Source organism: Barbus barbus (assembly GCF_936440315.1).
Source record: "Barbus barbus genome assembly, chromosome: 11".
NCBI classification, from domain to species: Eukaryota; Metazoa; Chordata; class Actinopteri; order Cypriniformes; family Cyprinidae; genus Barbus; species Barbus barbus.
This window is the reverse complement of record NC_136739.1, coordinates 3,534,663-3,562,005: the sequence shown is the minus strand read 5'-3', so window position 1 is coordinate 3,562,005 and position 27,343 is coordinate 3,534,663. Positions and strand designations below refer to the sequence as shown.

The window sequence follows — 27,343 nt, the reverse complement described above, 5'->3', positions numbered from 1 at the left end:
CAGAAAAATGTAAACACTTGGCTCTGTAGTGCTATCAAAACATTGCTGTTTGTCTGAAGAGGTGTGTTCCCTGTACAATAATGTAACTCAATAATGTTAAATGTATCGTTGGTGAAATTAACTGTAACTGAAACCACAGTAACTTTGAACCAGCCATTTAAACCAGGTTCTCTTCTCAAACGTAAAATTACATTTGTATCTATATTGAATGAAAGATGTTGCATTCCAAATGATGCACTTAAACTATGGCCCTCGAGGTTCACTTTCCTGCAGAGTTTAGCAACAACCCTAATCAAATACACCTGAACAAGCTAATCAAAGTCTTGGGAATTACTAGAAAGTCACAGACAGGAGAGTTTGATCAAGGTTGTAGCTAAACTCTGCAGGAAAGTGGACCTCAACAGCTAGAGTTGAGAACCCCTGCATTATGAACTCTACCGTCAAGTGTATGAAAATTATAAGGTTATGTTTGTCATCCAATATCACAGTTTGATATCCCTTTTCTTCTGCTACATTAAGAAAGCTTTGACAGTTTAGTGCATGAGATATCCAACATTCCAAATTTCATTTTTTGTTAATTGATGTCTTTTTTTCCCTGGGTATTTGAAGTGTGCTTCTTTTGGCATTTTTAGTGAGAACACACTGCTCATACTATTTATACTATAAATTGGCATTGAATAGAACAGAATGCAAGAATGTGAATTGGGTCTCACCTATAGACTGCACTGAGTGTTATCTTGCTTATTTTGCTCAAGAGCATGATCTGTTTAAGCCTACATGTTAAACTAACAAGAAACTAACCACAGATTAAGAGCTGTAGTTCTGACCACACAACACTGAGATGCAGTTTGCGAATGTTCATTGGAACTATGATTTCAGAAAATGACAAATAGTTGAACTTTGTTGCTACTAATGGAGCCTGCAATCATAGTTGACTAACAACGAAGCAAATTAGATGATGATGTTGATAAACTGAGATAGACTGATATGTTGCTTAGGACGATATTTGATCATATTTAGATCAGTGGACAATAATCTGCTTGGATATTTGGCTCCTCTTGCCTAATTTTTAGTGTCATTTTTGAGTAAATTTTGATTTGGTTCCAACAATTTAATCTGTATTACATCGCATTATGACATTATATCGACCAGTTCTGTAGATTTCAGTCCTGGCCATTAAAAACCCATATTGGCTAACCACTAAAACTGATATAAACATCCTCATTCCATTAAACAGTGAGACCGGATGCATCTAAATATAGCTGACAACAGCACCAACAAGCCTAAGAAACAAAGCAAACAATGAATCTGAAGATTTTGTAAGAGAGTATGAGCAATAAAACGCAATTGAGGCAGAAAAGCATTTTCGCAATGGATAAGCCACTTAATCCATGCCACTGGTCTCATTAAATAAACAGCCAAACCTTCGGACAGAAAAGCCATTAAAAATGACTGGGACTGTCAAAGGCTGAGCGGAAGTTTTCAAAATACACGAAGCACTCTTGTTCCTCCGAGCAAAATGACAGAAATGATAGTAGGCAATTGCTAAACCCATAAATGAGTAAGTAGGCGGGTTTATTGGCATGGCCGATTTTAAACGCCTAGCCCGAGATGTGAGAGCAAGCTGCTGAAGGATTAAATATGCACTGAATAGTAATGGACTGATTAAGTATTGATGGTGTTTCAGGCAAGCGCACTTAAAGCTCTGTGCTCCTGCTGAGAGAGGCTTTAGGCATGGCTACTAAGTCAAATGCACAGCCATTAGAAGAGAAGGGCAGACCTAGTGAGTCTGAGAGGGTATGCGCATGTGGGTGTGTATGCGTGAGCAACAGCTTTCATTTCACACTTTGCCTACAATGCACATGTGTTGCAGATCCCATATGCATAGATTTCTGGTTTCTGAATGTTGTAGTGACTCTATTCTTTACTACACTTTTAATAGAATTGTTTTACCACTCCTTATGTTTGTGTGTCTGTAGCTGTTTCCATCACTCTGTTTTAATGCGCATTTTGAAGTATCGAGTGAGAAACGAGTGATGGAAATGCCAAATTGTGGGAAAAAAATCCCTTAAAGGGGTCATCGGATACCTATTTTCTACAAGTTGATATGATTCTTTAGAGTCTTAATGAAAAGTATATAACATACTTTGGTTAAAATTTCTCAAAGGTAGTGTAAAAAACACCTTTTTTTACCCCGTCAAAATCAGCTCTGTTTTCAGCAAGCCATTCTAGTCGATGTTGCTTTAAATGCTAATGAGCTCTGCTGACCCCGCCCCTCTCTTCTGTGGGGTGACGAGCAGACTGTAAATTTCAGCCGTGAAACTGGCTAACTAGCTCATTATTAGGAAAGGCGATGTGCACAGATTCATAAAATAAAACCCTTATACTCACTTCTTCTGTAGATGAAGCTGGATCACGTATGATTTGCGCGAGCAGACGCATTTATGTAGATCGGGGATCAGCGCATTCCCTTCAGAATGAAAGTAACGTTAATCCTCTGCATCTTCAGCAGCTCAGATATCGGGAGTAAATGACGACTGCTATGTTCATTATTACATCCAACAACAAAGCACCTCAATCACTTAATTGGAGACATGTTGTCTTCCCCTGCACCGGAGTCGATACAATAGCGGACTGATGATGACAGCTCACTCAGGGCGGGTCTAAGGTAAGACGGCCTTGTCAATCAATCATGGGAGCGGCCTGTGCAGAGCTACGTCATGAATCTCAGAACAGCCTGATTTGAGAAAGGGGTTTTTAAAATAGGGACTTAAAAAAAAAAAACACTGGGTGGATTTTTATCATTATAGGATGGATGTGTACACACACTTCCAACACACATTTATGTTCAAACAACTTGTAAAGTGAATTTGGTGGTTTTTGTCTTGGGTGAAAAAGGGTTAATGCGAATAATGGGAGATGGAAATGAATTTGCCAAATAAATTCCTCCATGCACATCAAAAAAGTCTACTTGCACCTCAGAGTGAGAAGACGAAGCTTGATAAATGGTCATTGCTTTCGGAGGTGGATGCCTGCTGTTTGGGAACACATTCGTGTAAGAGAACTCTAGAGGCAATTATACAGAAAAACCTTGATGACAGACTTTACTCTGGCATTTAAGAATGACCATAACATTTCAGATGCTGTGCAATGAGATAGGTCTGCTGGATAGTCAAGTTATGCCGTCCCATCGTGCAAATCACATGACTTTTTGATACGCATGGGGGAATTGATTTGGAAAATGCATTTCCATCTCCCATTATTCGCATTAACCCTTCTTCGCACATGACAAAAAACACCTTAAGCAAGCGTAAAAGCTTTTTTTTGTAAATTAAGGGATTTCTGGAATATTGTCTCCAAGCAATTTATTATAGGCCTATATGAAGATTATTATATTCAGTGACTTCTCCCACTTTTCTTAGTGATATCATATTTAGTGGCGGTTTATCAGGAAGTGACAATTTTATTCTCTTTGACTAGTTGGATGGAAACGGTGGTTATTCGCAAATGTTTTATACGACATTCCAATCTTGCGCACGGCACAAGTTAAATTCTTAACTTTGGATGGAAACCCAGCTAATGTTATTTTCTTGGAACTTTTACTGGGTCTTCATGAAAGCAATATTACCCTAGACTCAGCCTCCGGCAGTACACCAGCGGACCGCCCACTGTATGTCCACTGACCGATGCATATTGCACATAAAACTGGCAAGCACTATCAAAACGCAAATAAAAACAAAAACTGTGGCCAGGACTGAAATCTACAGATTAACTGTGGCTTATTTAGATAGAAAGATGGTCACTTTCTATCTAAATAAGAGCTTCTTGGCCAGAATGAGCTGCAGTGTGGACCAGACCTTATGTCTACGTCTGGTTACAAAAGACTAATCTGACCTGTGAATTATGGGCTTTAAACTCAAATGCAGATAAACACACCATAAATTGATTTACAGAGGACAGAGCAGACACATTTCAGCATCTTTTGCCTGTTTTATGTCTTTAATGAGGCGACAATTTTAATATTAACATCCATCACACCGGAGCACACAACTCAAGAGATGCCTCCCACACACAATTACACCACATAAAGGATTTCATTACCTCTGGGGAGATGAGTATCCACGCTGGGCTGTATTTCATAAATGCAAATATGGCAGCTCAAAGGCAGAGCTGGTTTTCTTTAAAAGCAGTCGTTAAATGACAGTTCAATTAGGAAAGAGGCTGGCCAAGACAGCGCAGCAGCTGGATAGAAATGTTCCTGTGCTTTAAATCAGTCATTCCACTCTGCTGGCTGCGAGCTTCGGGTTCATTCATTACCTGAAGCGTGTGACCCCACTCACTGTTTCGGTACAGGGTGGGAAAGAGAGCCATGGAGAACAAGGAGCTGCTAAATGAGATTCTCTAAGGGAGAAAAAGGTGGGGAGAGCAGGCCAAAGCTTGTCACTGAACACTTTGTTGAAGAAGAGTGTATATATGTGTGTGTGTGTATGTATATATATATATATATATATATATATATATATATATATATATATATATATATATACACGATTCTCAAACCATCTTTCAATACTTTATGAAGAAATTCTAAGAAAAAAAACTAAATGTCTAGAAAAAACTAAATGTGCAAGACTAAATGACACTGCATGCAATTTTCTACTACAGTAAGAACAGATATCAGAACAACTGCCACATTCATCTTCAAAACGGCACTGAAATGGAAAAATTAAGCACAGAGAACGATAACTTGAGATGATGTTTGCAATACAATCTGCTGAGATCAGATCAACAATGATGGATATCAGCATCTGATATAATCGTACGTCAACTAATTAAGCACTACATTGCTATCATCACTCATTGGTTCAGCGGATCAGGACAGAATCGTGGTCATTGTGTCAGAGGACGCTGTTAAAGGTCGCCGTCCATCTCCTTCCTCTCTGTCCTCTTCAGAGAATCGAGGAGGTTTCTGTCCCGGCAGCGCGGTGATAGATGACACTCATTTCGCTAATCGGAGCCCCGCCCCCTGTAATATCCACACAGCTTAGCCCACCTCCTTAATAGTCAAGGCTGTTAAGAAGACCGATGGCTCTGCCGCGGGAAAGCAGATCAATCCTCAAGGCTCAGCGTTCGCTCAGACGCCGGAAAGCTGCTTGGTAATGATCAATCTTACCCGGCTCACTGTCAGCTTATGCTCACTTACACGTGCGATGGGAGAAGCCTTTTAACCGAGACAATTAGCCGGGTTATAAACATTTCTCACCACAGTCGTAGGCCTACTCCACTTCATATAAATGGTTCACACTTGCAAACAGAGTCTGTTTTACATTCGGCGGCCATGATGACTGGTGTTACAATGTTTGTGAAGACAAGAACAGAAGGAAGCCACTCTCTGACCTTGAATTGATCTATCCTCGGCCAAGATGTGCTCCCATAGTCCAGATGCACTTAGAACTCTGAGCCCTGCTCTCGAGGGACTAAAAGCATTTAATACGACTAATACATCCGCTAGGCAAATGTCCAGCTCACATTCGCTTAACCCAACTAAACGTCTCGCACGCAAAGCAGTTGCCAAATATCTGCTTAAATGTGCCGATTACATAACAATTCATGTGTTATATCAATGTAACTCCATTCAAATAAACTCTTAATGTGTTTCCAAATTAAATTAAATGAATCCAAGATTTACATTCTTTATTAGTGATTGTGAAGGGCTGGTTTAAAAGAAACCAGAATTGTACTCACTCATTTTTTTTTTTTTACAATTTACCAATTAGATCTGCACTTTTGACTTTAATTATGCTTTATATAATACTGGTCAAAAGTTTGGAAGATTGAGATTTTTTTTTTTATTGTTTTCAAATCAAATGCTCACCAGGGCTGCATTTACCGGTATTTAATAAAAACAATATTACCATTTAGAAGAACTGTTCTCTATTTGAATATATTTCTATTAAAATGTGATTTATTTATTCTTGCGACGCAAAGCTTAATTTTTCAGCATCCATTACTTCAGTCTTCAGTGTTGCATAATCCTTCAGAAATCATTCTAATATGCTGATTTGCTGCTCAAGAAATATTTTTATCAATGTTGATAAATAACAGTAGAGCTGATACATATTTTTATGGAAGCTGTGATATACTTCCATTAAAAAAAAAAAAAAAAAAACTTTATTCAGCAAGGTCACATTAAATTACACATTGACATTTATAATGTCACAAAAGATTTCCTTTATCAAAACTCATAACTTCCTATTAATTAAAATTCAACAAAAATATTAAGCAGTAAAAACCATTATTAATAATTGAGCACCAAATATGCAAAGAATGATTTCTGCAGCATCATGTGACACGAATTAATGGCAAATTAATTTATTAGTAATAATGTGAATTAGCATGTGCTATAATCTCTATGTACAATCCATTTTTTTTTTTTTTTTTACTAAAAACTTGTTGTACTGTTGCTATACAAATAAATAAAAGTCATAGTAAATTCATTTCTCTTCAATCTCTTTAATGTAATTTGCTACAGGATCCTGAGAAGAAAAGAAGAAACCAGCAAGCACAAAATAAATCAAGAAAGACTGGGTTTAAGATGCACCCTTGCTTCCCCAAAATGCATAGTCTAGCCTTCCCCCTCAAGTGGGAATTTTGAGTGGGACTTTAAGAAAGGCTTCTCTCCAGCTGCATCAGCACTCTATAGAGCCTCTCTGGAGCTCCTTACCCAGCACAAAAACACCGGGACGAGGGGAAAAGAGGGAGCACAAAGAAAGAGAGAAAGGAATACAGAGGTCCCACCAGATTCTTCAGTACAGAGGTTAAGAACGAATCTACCAGTCATCTCTTTTATGCTTTCCTGGCCTCTTTTGGATTTCTGTCATGTCTGTAGCAACAGTGGACTTCCACATTCATCTCCATTCAGCAAACATCTCCTGGCACTAATACAGACGCATTCAGAACCATTCAAACACGCTTGAGAATTAAGCTAATGTGGTGGAGTGTGGAGCAGGGGGACAGAGTAAATTTGGCCCAATGTGAAAGCGTTAGAGAAATCAGGTCAGGGCCTTTAATAGACAGAGACATGTACTTTCCCATTGCTGGTGTTAATGATTAGTCTAAACTAGCAGTCCACCCATCGCACGCCTCCCACGAATGAACTCTCACACACGCCGACCAGGCTGCTCTGATCTCAGAAACACAAGATATTACATCATACAAGACTGAGAAATGGATAAGCAGCTGAAAACCGAAAGTGGGGAGAAGGAATCAAGTTAGACAGTGACATGGCGAGACCGGTTTCAAGCCGGTTATTTGTGAAAATGAGAGACTAGGAAGATGATGAAATGGCGGTGGACTGTCAACACCAGTTACACTAAAGAATGGCTTTACTCATTTTACATAGGGACAAAGCAACTGCATGAATCTGTGTTCAAAATGTCAAAGAATTAAAGGTGAAAATGTATAATATTTGTGAGATTTACAGTAACTGCCACCAAGAACACATCCACACGGTGTGCTATAGGAATTGTGCTTTTCATAAATAATATTATAAAACACAGATGTAATCATTGATGCTGATTGATAAATGCTGTCCTGTTAAATTACACAATCTAAGAAGCTAAATATCAGCTTTACTGTGTACACTAACTAAATCTAGAAAAAAAAAAAATTATATATATATATATATATATATATATATATATATATATATATATATATATATATATATATATATATATATATATATATATATATATATATATATATATATATATATATATACACACACTGAACAAAATTATAAACGCAACACTTGTTTTTGCCCCCATTTTTCATGAACTGAGCTAAGATCTAAGACTTTTTCTATGTACACAAAAGGCCTATTTCTCTCAAATATTGTTCACAAATCTGTCTAAATCTGTGTTAGTGAGCACTTCTCCTTTGCCGAGACAATCCATCCACCTCACAGGTGTGGCATATCAAGATGCTGATTGGACAGCATGATTATTGCACAGGTGTGCCTTAGGCTGGCCACAATAAAAGGCCACTCAAAAAAAACAACATTTCTCATTTTCATTAAGCTCAAGTTGAAGTATTTAAATAAATAAATAAATGCTAAAACTAAATGAAACTATACAGACATTTAAAAAATAATAATAAAATGACAAAAGCAAAATATTTAAAATATTTAAATGAAAATGAAAAGCATAAAATAAAATCTCATTAAAATAATTGTACAGTAAATCAATGATATTAAAATGACTCTGGTCCCTGCACACAGCATATAAAATAAACAATTGCTACATATTTTACCAAAAGAATTATGGTTAATAAATTTGTTTAATAAAATACCAATTTATGCTCTTTGTGTTGCTCACCAAAACTAGTCTGTGACAAACAACATTAATGAGAGTCATTCATCATGACATGAGCATGTAACGGCAATAACAGTTTGACTATGACACCAACACAACCAGAGGTGGAAAGTCCAGGCGTCAGAAAGTAAAAGTCCTTCCATATGTTTATTCCACTCATGAACTCAGCCAGCTTATTTCACTAATTAGTTCTACCTCCTGGCTGAAAAACTGTGCTAATTAGCAAATCCAGGTGATTGAAACATAATACTGAGGAGGACTTTTACTTTCTGAACCTGGGCTTTCCACCTCTGAACACAACCTTCTCACAATATTAATTATAACTGATTTGTGAGATGACAACACATCATGGCAAATAAATCATTGCAATGATCTGTCACTGTAAGACTTTTGGAGATATTTATCCTGTTTTTGAGTGAAGTTGATCCCTCATGCTGTTGACGAGTTCCCATTGGAGCACGATGATTATTGAGTTTTCTGCCAATATATTCCACTTCTAATACTTTACCAAATAGATTTTTTTCTGTAATTTTAGGGTATTTTGCTGTAACATGGCAATAAAGATATGCAAGGGGCTCAAAACTCATGAGAAAAGAAAATATTTTACAAGTTTATTTCATGTGAATTTATATGCTGCAATTTATACAAAATATATATATTTTAGAACAAAGTAAACATGAAGGTCTAGCTCTAACCCTATCTCAGTGGGGCATAAGCAGATTGTACAAAAATGTATGTATACACATGATCCAATTTGCCAAAATGTAAAATAGTTAAAAATTTCCATGTTGATCTGATCAATATAAGGTCTCACATTTCTTGGTGCCACATTAATATCTATGACTCACCAAAAACACGTCACATTTATTGTATCAACTGATATCCAAAGCAAACAACAGCGTCCTAAAGTCCAAACTACAGTACAGTGGGCTGGGCTTGCGGTGACGCATCCTGTAATGTCTCTGATGAGGTTAGCAGTTGCTCCTCTTCAGTAAGCAATAAAAAAAAATTAATGACTGTTTGACTGCTTGGTGACGCCACCCAAGAAGCCTTCACATGACTGGCATTAAAGCATATGGCTAATGGTGAACAGATTTCAACTGAGGTCCTGCTTTCCTTATAAACATTTGATCACAATGGAAAAAAAAAAAAAAAAAAAAAATCAGTGACTGATTGAACCACATTACAGAGCAAACCTTTAAAAAGCCACCGCGAATGACTTTCAGCAAATCCCGAGGTGATGTGATTGCATGCAACATTTTTTCTTACAAACAACAACCTTGTTTGTGTCAAGCAAATCACGACTGTTTCTGTCATCGCTTTGCATAATGAGAACGATCTGAATTAAGACTTTGAGTGCAGTGAAAAAACACGGAAAGCTAGTTCGTCTTTGATGTCAGTCCTCAACGTTATTCCAGCAGTGCTTTTCCACAAATCAATTCAGCATTGTTCAGCAAACAATATTCCCATTGTTCAACATGCATCTCAGACCTCTGAGTAATAATCTAAAGAACCCCCTGATCCTGAAATGACCCCTGAACCCTGACATATAAAGAAAAGAACCCACACAAATATGCACCAGTCAAAAGAAAATCTTCATTTTCATTTGAATACTACTGAAGTCATTCATCTCATTTACTCAACATCTATTAATGAAGTTAATTCTGAAGCCAAGAAGCCAAGTTCTGTCATGAAACTCTAGATGGCACAGATTGATGGGTACTTAACCTAAACTGATGATATTCACAGCACAAGTGGATTGGTTCATGTTGCATATGCAGCCAATGAGCTTGCTGCTTTACATTTAAATGGCTGGTTAGCATTCAGCAGAGCTGTTCGCAGCACGCTTTCAGAGTTTCTCTAAAAACCCTCCACCTTCCCCAGCTCCACCTGTATAGATCTGAAAAAGGTTATTATAAATGCTATTTGTACAGCAGCAGCATGTCTGAAATACTCACAGCACCGTATCTCTGTGTGTATTATGTATCGCACATTATCATATCCATTACAAGCTAAAATCTTCAGAGAGTTGTCATGATAGAAATATTATGCAATGGGTGTACAAAATGACCTTTTCAATACCTTCCAGCTGGTGGGTTTTCTGAATGACCACTTGACTACTACGTCCTAAAGAAACTAAACAATTAGGACCCAAATGAGAAGACAGAGTTTTCACAATGTAAGGGTCTACATGAATTTTTATTCAAAATTAAACAATTTAAACTTGACAAGGCAATTAAAATATGTAAAAAGCTAATAAACAATGCTAATTAAGGCCCCATCTCCAAAATATCTAAAACTAATCAACCTCACAAATCAACTAGTCAGTTTTTGGACAACTAGTTGATCTTGACCCATTCCTTATGGCCAAAAAATGTTGGACTAATATAATGATACTAACTGCTTGTATGACCCATGTGGCAAATGTAGGATTATGATACAAAAACATAAAGGCTCAATGAAGCTGCTGAATTGGTGAAATTTCATGGGCAAAGGTCCATTGATCACTGTTACTAAACAATATGTTTCAACCAGACCTCACACAGAAGTCACGTCCAGTACAAGTAACTTTCTGTTGGTAAGTGTGGTGAGTTCGTATGACCGATGTGAATCCGCTGCAAAATCTGCACACAAATTTCCAGACTGTGTGAATTCCTATTGGAATGACTGGATTTTACCCACAAAAATACGCTGAATAAAGGTAAAGGACCGTGACCGCACCTTAATAGAGAAATTGGAAAGATTACGATGACATTTAAACATCCATCACTAGTTTCCCGGGAAACATGTGAACACTGCCTTTTATTACATCACACAGGAATGTGGGTAACCTCCATCTATGTCATAGGTCTGACAGCTCTCACGCTCATCTCCCCAGAACAGATTACCACGCAACACGGATCTCCTTTCCCGCGCTGAGCATTCTCACTTAGCCTTTTCCTTTCTTCCCTCTTTCCTTAAGAGTAAAGGCCATTGTTTGCTGGTTTCCATGGCTGCAGTGGCCAAACCCTCTCTGAAGCGAGGGACAGACAGGCAGACGGGTGTTTGGAGCTGAACAGAGAGAGGAGTCTGAGCCTACATAAACTGAAACAAAAGGGTTTACCATGCCCAGCACACCAGAGATGCACTGAACAGGTGGTCCAGAATGGCAAATCGCATTTTTGTGTGAGCAAAAAGATTGCTCAGTCTGTAAAAATGAGGAATACTGTTACTTGTTTATTTTCTTATCTGAGCCTTGAAAAATTAAGTGATTTCATATGATAGTATTGGCAGGCAATAGATCACAGTATAATTGAATTAAATGGTAGATATACTCTACGGTTCAAAATATTGGCGTCAGTGAATTTTTTTTAAAGAAGTCTCTTATGCTCCCAAAGGCTGCATTTATTTGATCACAAATACGGAGAAAAAAAACAGTAATAATCTGAAATATTATTTCAATTTGGTCATACGTGATGTGACATACGGCCAAGTATGGTGACCCATACTCGGAATTTGTGCTCTGCATTTAACCCATCCAGAATGCACACACACAGCAGTGAACACACACACACCGTGAACATACACCTGGAGCAGTGGGCAGCCATTTATGCTGCAGCGCCCGGGGAGCAGTTGGGGGTTCGGTGCCTTGCTCAAGGGCACCTCAGTCGTGGTATTGAGGGTGGAGAGAGCGCTGGACATTCACTCCCCCCACCTACAATCCCTGCCGGCCTGAGACTCGAACCCGCAACCTTTGGACTACGAGTCTGAATCTCTAACCATTAGACCACGACTTCCCAAAGAACCATTTTCTATTTTAATATATGGTAAAATATAATTTATTCCTTTGATGCAAAGCTGAATTTTCAGCATCATCACTCCAGTTCTTCAGTGTCACATGATCCTTCAGCAATCATTCTAATATGCTGATTTGCTCTAATTATTACCAATGTTAGAAACAGTTGTACTGCTTTAGAAACAGTGATACATTTTAATAGAAAGTACATTTAAAATAACAGCATTTATTTGAAATAGAAATCTTATAAATGTCTTTGTCACTTTCAATCAATTTAACGCATCCTTGCTAAATAAGTATTATTTTCTAAAATAAATTTGAGAAAAGTTGTATATAGGCTACCATGCTTTAAAACAAGATAAGATTACACTCCCTTCCCCTTATTCTGCTTCTTGTCTCAATACGCTCTATTGGTTTTGCTCTGAGATTCCTGCACTTCCTTCAAACGACTCATAATTCTCTCATGCTGCTTGTTTGCTCCTGAGAGTGAGGTTATTTCTTTTCTTTTCCTGTTTGTGAGCTCAGCAATATTCCCAATACTAATAATAATTCAGAAAGCAGTGATATATTGAGAACAAAAGCTTTGAATAACCCAATTCTGATGTCTGTGTTCTCCCTAAAGAAACAGAGTTGTGTATCTTTAAGTATGGCTTATTCACAGAAAATGTCACAGAGAGGTCAAAGCCCATATTTGTGGGAACACTTGCTCTATGGCACGTCATCTCCTTCAGCTCCACTACTGGGGTCACATATCACTCAACAGACTGGATATTGTCTAAGATCTACAAGACCATCCTGTTCTACAACTCAATGCTGACATGCATTCTTTATCTATTATAAAATGTGGGTGAACTACAAAACAAATTAACAATCTATAGTTTGGATATTTGCTTCAGTTAGCTTTAACTGATCTAGAAAACCAACTGTGCTCAAGCTACATTAAACATGCTTTCAGTACAGCATTCGGCATGTATTACAAATTCAGCTCAGAGATTCTTCCCTCCCTGTGGTGTTTGTTTCCTCAGTAGTTTAAAGTCGCTAATCAAATCTCATCCCGATGCATCGCCCCAGGGTGTTTTCCATGTGAATCTGAACGGAATCCATCAGTCTGAGAACAGCTGTTGCCTTAGACAAAGACAAAGTTGAACACAGACATTTCACAAGGGTGAAAAACAAGTGCTGCCAAAACAAAATTAAAATCATAGTTTAACGTACAAAGCTAAGAGTTTACACTGCATCAAAGAACACTAAGAATCCATTGATTTCAAAGGGGATGGTGCATTACAAGGACAGAGGAAAAAAGAAGTTTGTGAGCATTCAGGCCTGCGACTCAATGTTGAGTAAATTCTAACTTGCTGCAACATGCAGAGACAAAATAATCCATTGACCAAGAAGTGGCAGGTATAACTTTAAGAATGAACTATGGCTTATTGACAATCCATCCATGATAAAAGACAACACAAAATCTTTCAAAAATGTAGTTTCAAAAACATGTACAAATATCTCAGAAATATATACTCTTTGTCTTTACATTTGTTGTAGACTAAATTTAATGACACTAAAATGTCATGTGGTGTAACCAAATATAAACATTTTAATCATTTTCAACAAAACCTTGAGAGGCTCTGTATTCTTTATATGACATCATTTCCTGTTTTACACTCTTAAAAACAAATGTTTCAAAGGAGTTTTTTGCAGCGATGCCATAGAAGAACCATTTTTGGTTCCCCAAAAAACCTTTCAGAGAACAGTTCTTAAAATAATTACTTTTTTTTCTTAGTTTGAAGCAGTGGCGGCTCATGGGTTTTAAAATAGAGGCGGCACACTAATTGTATTGGTCTAGGGATGCCTGCCAATTATTATTTGCTTAACCACTTTAAAAAAAACATTTTGGTTGCTTTTAGACAGAAAACGACACACATACAACAAGATAATGTAATTTCACTTACCTGGCCTATCACTTGAAGCAAACTTCCATCCCTTCTCAAAAGTCTGTTAACTGCCTGTTGTGCCAATTAAGCCGTGACTGCTGTAGCCTATATCCAGCTAAGACGTGTTCTTCCTTTATTTTTAATTTGTATATATACGGTTTGAATGACAGCTTGGTAAATCTGTTGGCAATCAAGTATTCAATATCGCTACTCATCATAAGTACTTGGTACATTCAACGTGGCGGGAGACGTTCAAACTAATATCACGTAATTTACGTCTCTGTGATGATTGGTTAATATACCTCCCTTGCGAGGTTTTTTTCTCAACACTCCTCAGCGCTGAAAGTGAATACTTGATGCTGATTGGCTAATTGATTTTTTTTTTTTTTTTTAAACTACAGATTTTCACATTTTTTTTATTCCGCCAATGGACAGTCATATCTACAGAGGGATGCCGCCAAAATCAAAAGTGCGTTATGGGGTTTTCTCTTGTCATGTAACAGACGTTTATTTTAATTTTCCTTTTTTTGTGGTTGCATTTCTAGTGCACAGACAGATCTTGCAAGCAATGAACTCCTTTAAGCATACACTGATGAACTGTATGCGGGTTCAGTAGTGCTCCATTTCGTTCCACATCAAATCAAATCTTACTCATTCTTTACAGTAAAATGCGCCACGGGAGTTTTGTCTAGTGTGTATCTACCACACACAATACCTAGGTTGATGAATTCTCTAAGAGAATGATCAAAATCCTTCAGCAGTTACAGTTGGGAAGGTCTTTTGTTTATCATACGCCTGCAGCAAATCACACCATACCAAACTGAAGTGCTGCAAATATTCAAGAAACAATCTCCAAGTAAACTTGCTGTGATCAAAAGTATATGTGGGGCACCAAGCACGCCAACAATGCCCTACAGCAGGGCATGCATAATAAACAGACATGTTGAACAGCGCATGTACTAGTCATACCGTTTACTCACATACGTTGTCATCACAAAACAGGTACGGACAAAAATACAAAAAGCCCTTCAGCAAAGTGAGCCACTTACGGAAAGGGCAGGATGTCACAGGTTTCTGGTGTCTCATTACGGGCTCATATCCCTTGTGCAGGGGTTTGACCTTGCCTCTGCTACAGGCCAGGCCTATGACAAGCTCTCTTTGTGACTTCCACTGCTCCAGAGGCAAACCGAGGCTGACCATCGTTCGCTAACTCGCATGGCTCTCAGCTACAGTTACAATGCACAAATGCAGTGCTATACAGAAGGGCTTCAGCACCTGTCAAAACAAACATGCCCGGCACACATGTCCGCTGAGTCAAACCAAAAGAGAACTCAGTCAAGCAGCACAATGAATTCTTTTAGGAGACATTCAAGCCTGCCCACCAAATTAGGCCACTTTACTGTTCACAAATGCTCAGCTTGACTCTCAGCTTTATTGTCATTCTGCTACATGTGGGGACATACAGTGGAACGAAATGGCGTGCCTCGCAGGACCACGGTGCTACATAAATACAGACATACAACAACGAAGTAAAAAAACACTATAAACCTATACACAACTAACCTACTGACAGATTTTAACTAAGTATACTATAAATATTTACCCTATACAAACTAAAAAAATAAAAGATAAAAAATAAACTATACGAATGCTTCACATAAATACTGTACATGTGCAAAGAGAAACATTTTGAGTCAAGCAGCTGGTTGGGGAACAGTGCAGGATGATTTGTAGTGCATGAGCATGTAAACGCATATATTGCTGAGTCTTTTGTGGGATTGTGTACACGCAGCAGTGTGTGTAAAGTGTCTAGTGCACATTAGGGCTGTGTATTGGCAAGAATCTGGCGATACGATACATATCACGATACAGGGGTTGCGATACGATATATTGCGATACATTGCGATACTGTAAGCAAGGCGATATATTGGGATGTGTCTTATTTTAGGAATAAGATATATATTTTTTAGGAAAGCGGTCATTAAGAACACACCACCATATGCAAACCTTAGCAAAAAATAAATAAATAAAAATAATTTAACCAGAACACACTTGGTGGTTGAATTCGCACCGACAGTGGGTACTAAGAGGTGGCGTAAGCCGGTCGACAGCGATGTCATTTGGACGCGGCATTCAACAACGTAAAAAAAGAAGAACAACGTTTACAGCAGGAGGATTGAGGATGCGGTGATCGGAGCTGTGTTTTTGTTGTTTCTCGTGGGTTTCACAATAATGGACATGGAATTTCGACGTATACGTAAAGAATCTCCAACGACAATTTGCAGTGTTACATTTCATTGAGGCTGATAGAAGCACAAAACGCCGTAGACGAAGTCTTCAGATAAATGCCGTTTATAAATGCTCTGAGTATGATATAATGTTTACACAGTATATGTTTACACAGTGTTTTAAATCATGGCGGGTGAGGGCGTTTTCGTACACGTTTAGCCAATCAGCGTACACTTACGTCACGGATAGTTCCTAGAACTGTTTTAGACCCTACTCTGAAGTAGCATGTTCTTCTAGTTCCCGCGGTGCGAACACGCCAGAAAGTGGGTAGTTCCACAATTAGTTTGGGTACTATGAAAAGGTTCCCGCGGTGCGAAAGGCCCTATAGATTAATAGTATGGCTTTTTCAAATGATTCTGCAGTCTGTTCAACAATTTTAAAATTATATATAAAATGAGAGTCAATGGTTGCTGGCAAGCTCCAAACTGACAAAAAAAAATTATATAAATATATAAATCACCATAAAAGTATTGTAAAAATGTCCATATGGCAAGTCATATTCAAAGTATTCTGAAGCTATGCAACAGCTTGTGTGGGGAACATACTCAAGTTTCAGTTGTGAGTTGCCAAACAATGTTTGATTTGAGATCTACAGTGGAGTACAGGAACTATCTATCTATCTATCTTTTTTGCAACATCTAATGTGATGGAAATGAGCATCAGAAATGGATCGAAGCAATGTTTTTCTCTGAAGCTTTAGAAACCACCAATCCCAGAATTCTCTATGACCTTTGGCCCCAGACTGCAATGATCTTGGGATTACAAGAACAAGTTTCAAACTAAGACTTAGACAGACACAAATGAGATGCTAATGAATCTAACTGTATGGCAGGCAGCCATAACTAGACTGGCCCAAAATATATTTCAGGCTCTCAGTGTGTGTGTGTGTGTGTGTGTGTGTCATCCAGCTGCTTCCACTGGGACAACTAATGACTCACTCTGTGCCCCGGCGGTGATGTATCCACTGCATGCTTACATCCAGCTCTCACGGATACGCAGATAATATATGCTCCCACACACAAGCTAAAACAAACATATCTCTCTCACAGCTCTAAATCAGAACAGACGTGAGTCTACCCACACACACTAAAAAGGCCTGTGGTCTATTATACGTACCTACGGTCCAAAGCTGGAGCAGGAGCAAGCATCTAAAGAGACACATGTCTACAGATTCCATCTCATTTCTCTGTGTGCGGACGAGCGGGGAGATGGCAGCTAAACAGACAGTCCTGATCAAACATGGGGCTTCAAATCGAGCACAAGATTATGAGCACACGCTCTGGGGATGGAGACGAACGAGAGCCCGCAGCTGCGAGAGCCGGAGAAGAATTCATTCACGAAGATTGAAGGCATATCTCTCTCTGGCTGAGGTAATGAAAAAGGGCTTGTGAACATGAGTCTTCTGGCTGAAAGGGGATTGTCAGGAATAAGAGAGGAGAGGATGTTTTCCAGAGCCTGGCGCGATCATGGCAGTGCAGTAATAGGCCTACAGCCATAAATCTCAATCTATATCTAACAGCAGCGCTACACACACACATACACACACACAGATACATCTACATTACGTTACACTGCGAGTCTTCGGGAAGCAAGACATGGGCATACTGCAAATCTGCAAACCAATTATAAAAAGGAGAAAATTGACCACTTGTATTAAAATAAATGAGAGAAAGCACAACACTTAACATGTCAGCTGTAGGAAATTGAAGTACTGTACCATTAGTAGAGCCAATCACCTGTTTTACTCACTCATGAGTACATTTAGCTGAACGTAGCTGATCGATCAAAAGAGTTTTTGAAAGAAATTAACACTTTTGTTCAGCAAGGAAACATTCAATTAATCAGAAGTGACAGTGAAGACATTAATGATGTTGCAAAAGATTTCTATGTCAAATAAATGCTGTCCTTTCTGTTCATCAAAGAATCCTACTACTATAAAAAAATATTAGGCGGTACAATTTTCAACATTGATAAATGTATCTTGAGCAGCAAATCAGCACATTAGCTTGATTACTGAAGAATGACACATTTAGATTTAACATAACAGGAAAAAAAATAATTTTAAAATAGAAAATAATTATTATAAATTGCAATAATATTTCACAATATTGCCGTTTTACCGTTTCTGATCAAATAAATTCTTTCATGGTGAGTATAAGAGACTTTAAAAAAATCTAACCCCAAAATTTGGAACAGTAGTGCATGTTTTAATTTTGTATTTAATTCATTGGATTTTTGAAAAATATGCATAAACACATTAGGAATGATATTTTCTAAATTAGGAAACATTTTTAAAGGGATGGTTCACATCAAAATGAAAATTAGGTTATTAATTACTCACCCTCATGTCGTTCCAAACCCGTAAGACCTTAATTCATATTTGGAACACAAATTAATATTTTTTTGATGAAATCCAAGAGCCAAGACCCTCCCTAGTAGACCCTCCACCAACGCAACTTACACGGTCAAGTAGGGCTGGGCGATAAATATATAACAATAATTATCGCACAATATAAATTTCATTGATTAACAAGAGTTCGATAAATGTTCGATATCAGTGGTTCAACCTTATTTTCTTGAAGCTACGAGAATACTTTTTGTGCACAAAGAAAACAAAAATTTACTTTATTTAAATAATTAATTAAACTAGTCGCATGGAATATTTTAACAATGTCCTTACTACCTTTCTGGGCCTTGAATGTGTTGGTTGCGTTGCTGTCTATGCAGGGTCTGAAAGCTCTCGGATTTCATCAAAAATATCTAAATGAATGTCTTACGGGTTTGGAACAACACAAGGGTGAGTAATTATGGACCATTTTCATTTTGGATTGATTTTTTTTAATTGAAATTTCAGCAAAAATAACTATTGTTATATGCAATGCTGTGACATATGCTGTAAGATTTTCATACCGCCCACCCCTCTGAAAACCTATTAAGTTCACAGTAAATAAAGCTTAACCAGAATCAGTGTGAAATTCAAAGGCGTTGAGGAATCCCTTCAGATCTACCATTTCCAAGATAAAGCACTCAGGCATGAGCTTTCTGATGACTTGTGTGTGGTGTACCGCAGCTGTTCTGCTTGGCCTCTGCCCAATTAAACCCCTTTGTGATATGATCAGTGGTACCATAAACCCCCTTGAACCGCTGGGTTTGGCTCTCCCTTCATCTTCGCTCCATATGCAGGTCTCTTATGGCACACAGTATGGACAGCAGTACATATCTGCTCGATTTCATTCCATCACAGTCCCTCTGTGACGTCCATATGGAGGGTCTCTCTCCGTCTTCCTCTCTTCCTCATTATTCCATGTACCGAACACCCCCGTTGGAGCGTGTCGGGCATAATCCCAGAGTGTAAGCAGACATGTGGGTAATTTCTTTAATAGGTTAGCCTGGGTTTTACACCTCCCTCCCGCTCATAGGGTAATCCAGAGAGAGCCACCACAATAACCCTCAAACATCATCAGTATGCATAGAGACTGAACCAGAGGATGGCAAGGACGATGGAATATTCATGTTTTCCTAATAACTGGATGTGAAGGATTAATCAAATCACTCTATAATTTATTAATGCGATCACTTTAACGCGGGTTATTGGCTAGAAAAAAATGCATGTAATGTAAATGTATGCGATGCACAGTACTCTGGTGGCTTTCTTGCTCATAAAACCACTTTTATATTTTTTATCTATAGAACATGTATTTTTTTATGCTATACAGAAGTATTAATTTATTTTAACTTTTTTACTTTAAAACAGTTACAATAACAAGCAACTTTCTTACTTTGTTACCGTTCACTAGATTACTACTTTTAAAAAATGCAAAGCAACGTTGCATGCATGCTTTTTTCTTTTTTCTGCAAATTAGCTCAAAAGGGAATTGTATATAAATAATTACAATTGATTATGATTAATTACAATTATTTATATCAGCTGCCAGCACTAACAGAAACTCATGTAATTTGTGCACAAGAGTTTTATTAACTAAACACTAACACAAACTAGTCTAACAAACATACAATCACTCATACAAAGGGAAAGGGCAAATGAGAGTTGATGGATGAAACCATCAGGAAACCAGAGAATGAAGCTATGAAAAGAGTCAGTTAACCACCTGAGTAAAACCATTAGCGCCGTTTATAATGGGGCATATAGCTCATACTAAACCTCTGTTTCGTTTAGTTAAATGTACGATACTTGCATTGCCTTTGTCGTTGACGAGTGCCCAGATGCAGTCTCGGATGAAAGTCTTAATGGTTTCAAGGTTTTGGACTCGCAATCCCATTCTTCTGGGTTGAAGAGTGATGAATTCCAAAGATGTCCTGACTCTGTGGCGATTGGGAGTTTCTTCCCAGGTGGAAAGTAAAAAAGGAGGAGCTCTTCTTCGCCTGTGGTTAATGCACAAACTACTAAAGATTCTTAGGACACTAATACAGATGGAAGATCTCAAAAAAGAAACCAGCAAATAACCACAGGACAGTTTTTGTAGATACAGTAGAATGTCAATAGTGTAAGGGTCTCATGTACAAACACAACTCTCTACAGATGTGCATACGGAGCAGACCTTAATGAGCCGTCCGATGAGAACTGCTGTTTACTCTCACTGAGTGTGTCCTTCACCTTCCCTTTGTACTATAGAGCTCCCTCTCTGTTCACTGCTGAATTATTCTCTTTGATGCACCTAAACACCCACACATACATATACATAGAGTTTGCAGACCTGCCACGGGCCTCTCTTCCCTTTTCACGGTTAGACCTCAGGGTCCTCATCTCTGAATCATGTGCTCACATCAGTGAATGAGCACATCACTTGACCATGATTAATGTTTACCAAGCCTTCAAGGGCATTTACAGTCTCAATGTGTATTTTAGATCAGTCTTGAGCACATACTTCCTAAAAATCACAACTGACATCAAACGGCTTTAAAGTGGAAGTGTGGTGTTTTTGTAATGTTAAAGGTAGGAGTGTGAATATTTAGGCCTCTTGCAAACCAATAAGATTCTAAAATGTGTCTTGATATACACGTTTTTTTAATTTGTGCATTTTTATTAAATTACATATACGAGTACTTTTAAAAATAAATAAAAATGAATAAATCAAAAACTCTAGCACATATAAATGTCATTGTGTTTATGCCAATAAAAACTAAGCATTGAATCGATTCAGAATTGATGAAGAGAGAATTGTGATGCATTGCAGGATCCTTTTTTATTCCCAACCCATTTAAGAGACAGGTCAACCAAAAATGTAAACCATTTTGGTGATTACTGACTTTTTCTTAAGGACAAAAAACTGAAATTCCTTCTTTTGTGTTCTGCAGATGAAATACAGGTTTGTAATGACCAGTGTTGGGTAAGTTACTTTCAAAAAGTAATTAATTACAGTTACTAATTACTTAATCAATATTGTATTTAAATTACTTTACTAATTACTCTATCTGAAAAGTAACTTAGTTACTCAATAAGTAACTTAATTATTCAAATCGCTAATTAGGCTATCTTAAAATCCCTATAAACCTTAATAGAAATTAAACTCTATATTATTTCAATTCGAGTCAAACATAGAATAGTTTAGCCTTTTAGCTTTAAAACAACTGTAATACTTAAACATTTTTATGAAAAAAATGTAACCACCTTTGGTTAACAAATAGAAATACTCTGCAAAATATCTGAATAACAAAAAGGCTTAAAAGTTAAACAATATATACATTTCAGTTTGGCAAGATGTTCAGGAAAAGCCCAACTAGTAAAATCTGTACAGGTTTATGTCAAAATAACACGTTAACTAGTGTAGGTAAGAATAAATTACAGAAATGATCTTCTCTGCTGAATAATGTCAGATCGCGTTGTGTGTGTGTGGGGTGGGGGGGTCAGGGTGGGATGGGAAGCGTGCAATCTGTGATTGCGTGCAGTTTCTGACGCTCGCTAAAGCGTGCAATCGCTTTCTTATGTGCGCTGTTTTACCGGTTTCACTTTCGCTTTCGAAACGATCAGGTTCAGCAAGAAGGGGAGAGGATGGAAAGTGGGGGGCACCGTAACTCTGCCCGCGAATGCCCCCTCTTGATGCCGGCCCTGATTTGAGTATTTAAGGTTTCTCTGTGAATCAGGAAAATCTGAAAGTGAACGCACCCGCACGCGGAGGGTTAAAGCCGCTGCATTCAATATCTTTAGACGGTAAATTTAGATTTCAAATTCAATATTGCTTTTAGAACTGTTGAAATTATTTACTGTATGTAATGCAAGTACTTTATAAGTAACTGTAATTAAATTACCTAAAAATGAACAGTAATCCCTTACTTTACTTTTTCAGTGGATAAGTAATTTAATTACAGTAACGCGTTACTTAGTATCGCGTTACACCCAACACTGGTAATGACATGAGGTGAGCAAAATGATTTTCCATTTTTGTGTGAACCAGTCCCTTTACAAACTTTTCTCCCAATTTGATGTGCAGAGTCAACTAAAAATAATCCATTCATAAGGTTTGAAAAAAATTTTTTTATGTTTTTGACCAATGGCAGATGAGATGAATGTTCAGGAAAAGACATTTTTTAAAATATATACTACAAAAATATCTTATTAAATAATAATAATATATTATATAATAATTTGAATTATTATTTAGGACTGGCAGGTTTTGTGGCAAGTTAATTATTTTTTTCTTAATTATAATTTCTTATTTTGTTGTCAGTAACTTACCCTCACGTTTTTCAAAAGCAGATGACTTTCTTTCCTTTGTGTAACAAGGTTAGAATCTGACAGTTTCAGTCACCTTCACATTCATTGCACCTTTTATCAGTATAATGAAAGTGAAAGATGACTAATGCTGTCACTGTGCTAAACATCTCCTTTAGACATCTCCAACATGGAAGAAATAAAGTCATATGGGTTTGGATAACATGAGGGTGAGTAAATGACAGAACTTTTGTTTTTTTCTGAACTATCCCATCAAGTCCTTTTCACTTGACTCCATCAAAGCTCTACCACACCTTCCAACACAAGCAGATGCATGCAAATATTTGCAAACAGTGTGAATGGGTGATTTCTTTCATGACAAGCTTTCGACGTTGTGCTGTTTAATGCTAATGATTATCACATTACGTAAAAAAACTAATTGAAATCAGTAGCAAGTATGAGTAGACAAATAAAAGAGTCTTTAGTCTCCTCAAAAGCAGACAGAAGGCACATATTCCTCCATTTACAGCTATCGGCTACATGACAGCTCCGCTCTGAACGAAATAGAGTTTTTCCCCTTCATTTTTCCTTGATTGAGCAAATCACAGGGGAAGTAGGCAGAGACTCGGAAAACTCACTCACCCAGTGAAACGGCAACTCGTGAAAAAATTACTGGCATTCACAAACCTTTTAAAAGCGAACCCCTCCTCACCTGCCCAGCGTATCTTCTCTCCGCTACCTCCACTACAATACAGCCCTCGTCCAAAAATAGAACAGTTCCTTTTTACAAGAACTAGGATGACAGCATGCTGCAAAGGGAATGAGGCAATTAGATCTAAAACAAGAGAAGGTGCGCTAAAAAACGCATTTAAATATGAACCAGAGACACCAGTGAAAGAATGCAGAGGTATATTTAGAAACCGAAGTACTGTGAAGTTATCACAGAGATAAACAGTCTTAAATGAAATCTGTTTTCTAAGCTCCACTGTGACAAAGAAGATAGGACTTCAAAAAGCACAGCTGAGATATGTGCACTTGTCAGAGATGAGATGCCGTTAAGTGAATAACGCAGCACTTACCCAGTAGCCATCAGTGAGAAGCATTCACGGTGACAGATGCAGCGAGTGTCTGTCCTAAATAAGACATCACTTGGTAAAGAGCCATAATGCTTATCTACAAAGGACAAAGACTGTAACTAACAATCATATTGATCTTCTGATAAGAATGCCTTCTAGAGTAATTAATCAACTATTTAACACAAGGAATAATCAGCGGCTCTTAAAGCATCTTTTTCATCTTCTGCAGCAGCATCACACGTGTTCAGCAGATCACTGAGGAACCATCTCACCCAGCGCATAACTGGTTTCAGCTGCTCTCCTCAGACACCTGGGAGCAATAAAGCTAAAACTTCCTGATTAAAGAACAGTTTCTTCCCAACAGCTGTCCAGCTGCTCAATAAACATCTGTAGAGTAAGCATATTCCTCCCCTGGTGCACTTTAAGGCCTATGTTTACGTGCATATCAGTATCATCACAGCCTATTTTTAATATTTTCACTAGTGCAAAGAGATTTCTGCTGTTTTGCACACTGCATCATTTTAGAGTATAAATTGTACTTATTTGTGCATGCATTGCACACAAATCAGAGTTATTGAGTTATTTTTGTTTGCACCTGTACCTAATCATTTCTTTTTACAGTGCATCATATTTATTGTATTCTATATCCAAATATTCGGCGTTTGCCTTGAGTTTAAGTTGTATTAGGCATGTGCAAGCTATAAAAGACTAATTGAAACCAATTTTTCTACTGAAAATAATATGACGACATCTTTTTCACTTCCAAAAACTCAAATTACATGAAATGTATTAGATGTATTTTTTTTTCATATCGAACAAAGGAGCTTACAGTTAACAATTTAAAGTTTTTGCCCAAATAATAGTTTTTACAGTATAAAATTATATAAAAAAAATAAAAAAATATTGAAATAGTAAGCTATAGCATGACTTCAGAAGAGTCATGCTACTTTTTGTCATTTTTTAAGCCTGACTGCCCCCAACCAATAACTCTACTAAAACTATTATTTATACATCTTTTATTATTGTTGACATGGCCAACTATTCATTTTGGCCCTACAGAGCACTACAGTTTCAGATCACAAGAGCTTGATGTTTCCAAGGTAAATTAGTCCACAATATGAGCAGTCAGGAAAGTGAGGGGGCAGAGGGCAAAAGTTAATGGTGTCGTCTAGCTAATGCTTGAAGGTCAACGCATTGGCAATGCATTTAGCACAGTGGCAGAGAAAAGGCTAAATCACAGAAGCTGGCGGGGGACTACTGCATCCCACAATGCAACAGTGCATTTGTGTGTCACTCTGGCCCTTCCACACTGACCGACGGGGGACAAGCTTAAAGGGGTGGTGGTTCATTACGTAAGCCTTATGCGTTATCGTGACAGAGCAGGCGGTTCTGGAGAGAGAGGTTAGGGTCCAGAGGAAAGACAGGAAGCTTCTCCCTAAGAGCAGATCGTGTTCTGGGCTCCTGAAGGGCAGAGCCTGGCAGCGTGTCCATGCACAGCATATGTCACGGCGAGTCAAAACACAACTTACGGCTGAGACAGCAGAAAACACATCCTGCACCTCCCTCTACCTCCTCCGCCATCCATCTACCTTTCCATCCATCCATCACTCAATAACTCAACCAGAACAGAGCTGCAAACTAAAATAAATGACCAACTTCTACGAGTCAAAAAAGTTGTTCGGAAGTGCTTCTTAGTTAATCCTTTCAATATTAACAGACAATAACCAATTCCAGGACATAGATTTTATAAACTACACAAAATATTTATGTAGTTATTTGTAGTGTAATAAACATAATAAATGACACTGATTACGAAATAATACATCTGCCTGGAATGCGTCATTGCGCTGCACCGTTTATGCTCATCCATGATTTTGGTGGCTCTGGCTCCCGGCCCGGCATGCTAAAAATTGAGATCTTTTCCCAAAATTTTGTTTAATACAGATGTGCTCATACAGTATACAACAAAACTGACACCTGTAAATGTTCAGGACTCACAGCCTCATTCTCATTGAATAAAACATTAAAATGGCAAAAGTTATTGATTAATCAACTAATCATAGAAGGCTTTCCTGTAGCTCAAATAGTAGAGCATGGCGCTAGCAACGCCAAGGTCAAGGGTTCGATTCTCAGGGAAAGCAAAAGCTGATAAAATGTAAAAAATGTAACTTGAATGCAATGTAAGTCGCTTTGGATAAAAGCGTCTGCTAAATGCATAAATGCAAATGTAAATGCAAAATCATAAAATAATTACTAGATTTATCTGAAAAATAACTGATAGATTAATCAACTGAAAAATAATCATTGGTTTCAGCACTAAATATTAGTTATGTGTCTTATTATTTTCTGAAGGAGATAATAAATTATAGTATGTATTCAATTCATATATAATATATATTAATGGTCCAGACAGATTATAACTCAGAAACAGCTCTGAATGTTTTATAAGAGGCATTTGTTTGCAAATTACGTGACTCACTCAGTGCTTTACAAAAAATCCGATTTACGATTTAAATCAATTTTTTCTCCCCTACTTAAAATCAATCTGCCGATGACAAAGAAGTTGTTCAAAACAAGTTTTAACTTCATTTTGTTTTGATTTTCCCTTCTGGGATTTCTGTTGCAGTCTAGAGCCTCGCAAAAATATTCATCCAACTTCATCTATCGCTCATCCCTCGCTCTCTCTGTCTATCAGTATGAGAGTCTGTCCTTGGTTTATGCTGGCTCTCCTTCTGGGTCTCAATTTCCATCTTTATCTCCCCGAAGATGATGTCATTGTAAAGCCATGTGCCAGCTAAACAAGGGCTGGCAAGGGACAGGATTGTGGGATTTTGGAACATGGAGCACTAACAAGTATTCACACATCCCTCTGTTCCCTGTATGTCCTCTTCTGTTGACATACACTCAGCACAGCCATGGCTTAGCCAATGAAACAGAACTTCAATTACACACTCATCTGGTTTGGCCCGAGAGGTTCTGGGGCAGCGAGGACACTCGCTCTATGATTATTCGCTGTGCCCCCCCTTCAACATTTCCCGCTCAGCTTGGGGGCGCATTGCAGCTGTCACAGGCCTCTATTCCCATTGCCTAATAAGCCAGTAATGCAAAAATCTCTATATAAAAAACCCTCTGCCAACCAAATGTCTGTGATGGGTGAGGGAGTCTTTTTATTAAAAGCAGCACCCCATAATTACCATTCCACTTCACTGAGTACCGGCCCGAGCAAT

At 37.9% G+C, this 27,343-nt stretch overlaps 1 protein-coding gene across 1 annotated transcript in view; it reads right to left on the bottom strand.

Moving 5' to 3' along the window:
• Positions 1–27,343, bottom strand: part of LOC306876898 (cytoplasmic protein NCK2-like) — a 55,879-nt gene that overhangs the window by 13,505 nt on the left and 15,031 nt on the right. The gene's annotated exons all lie outside the window — the stretch shown is intronic.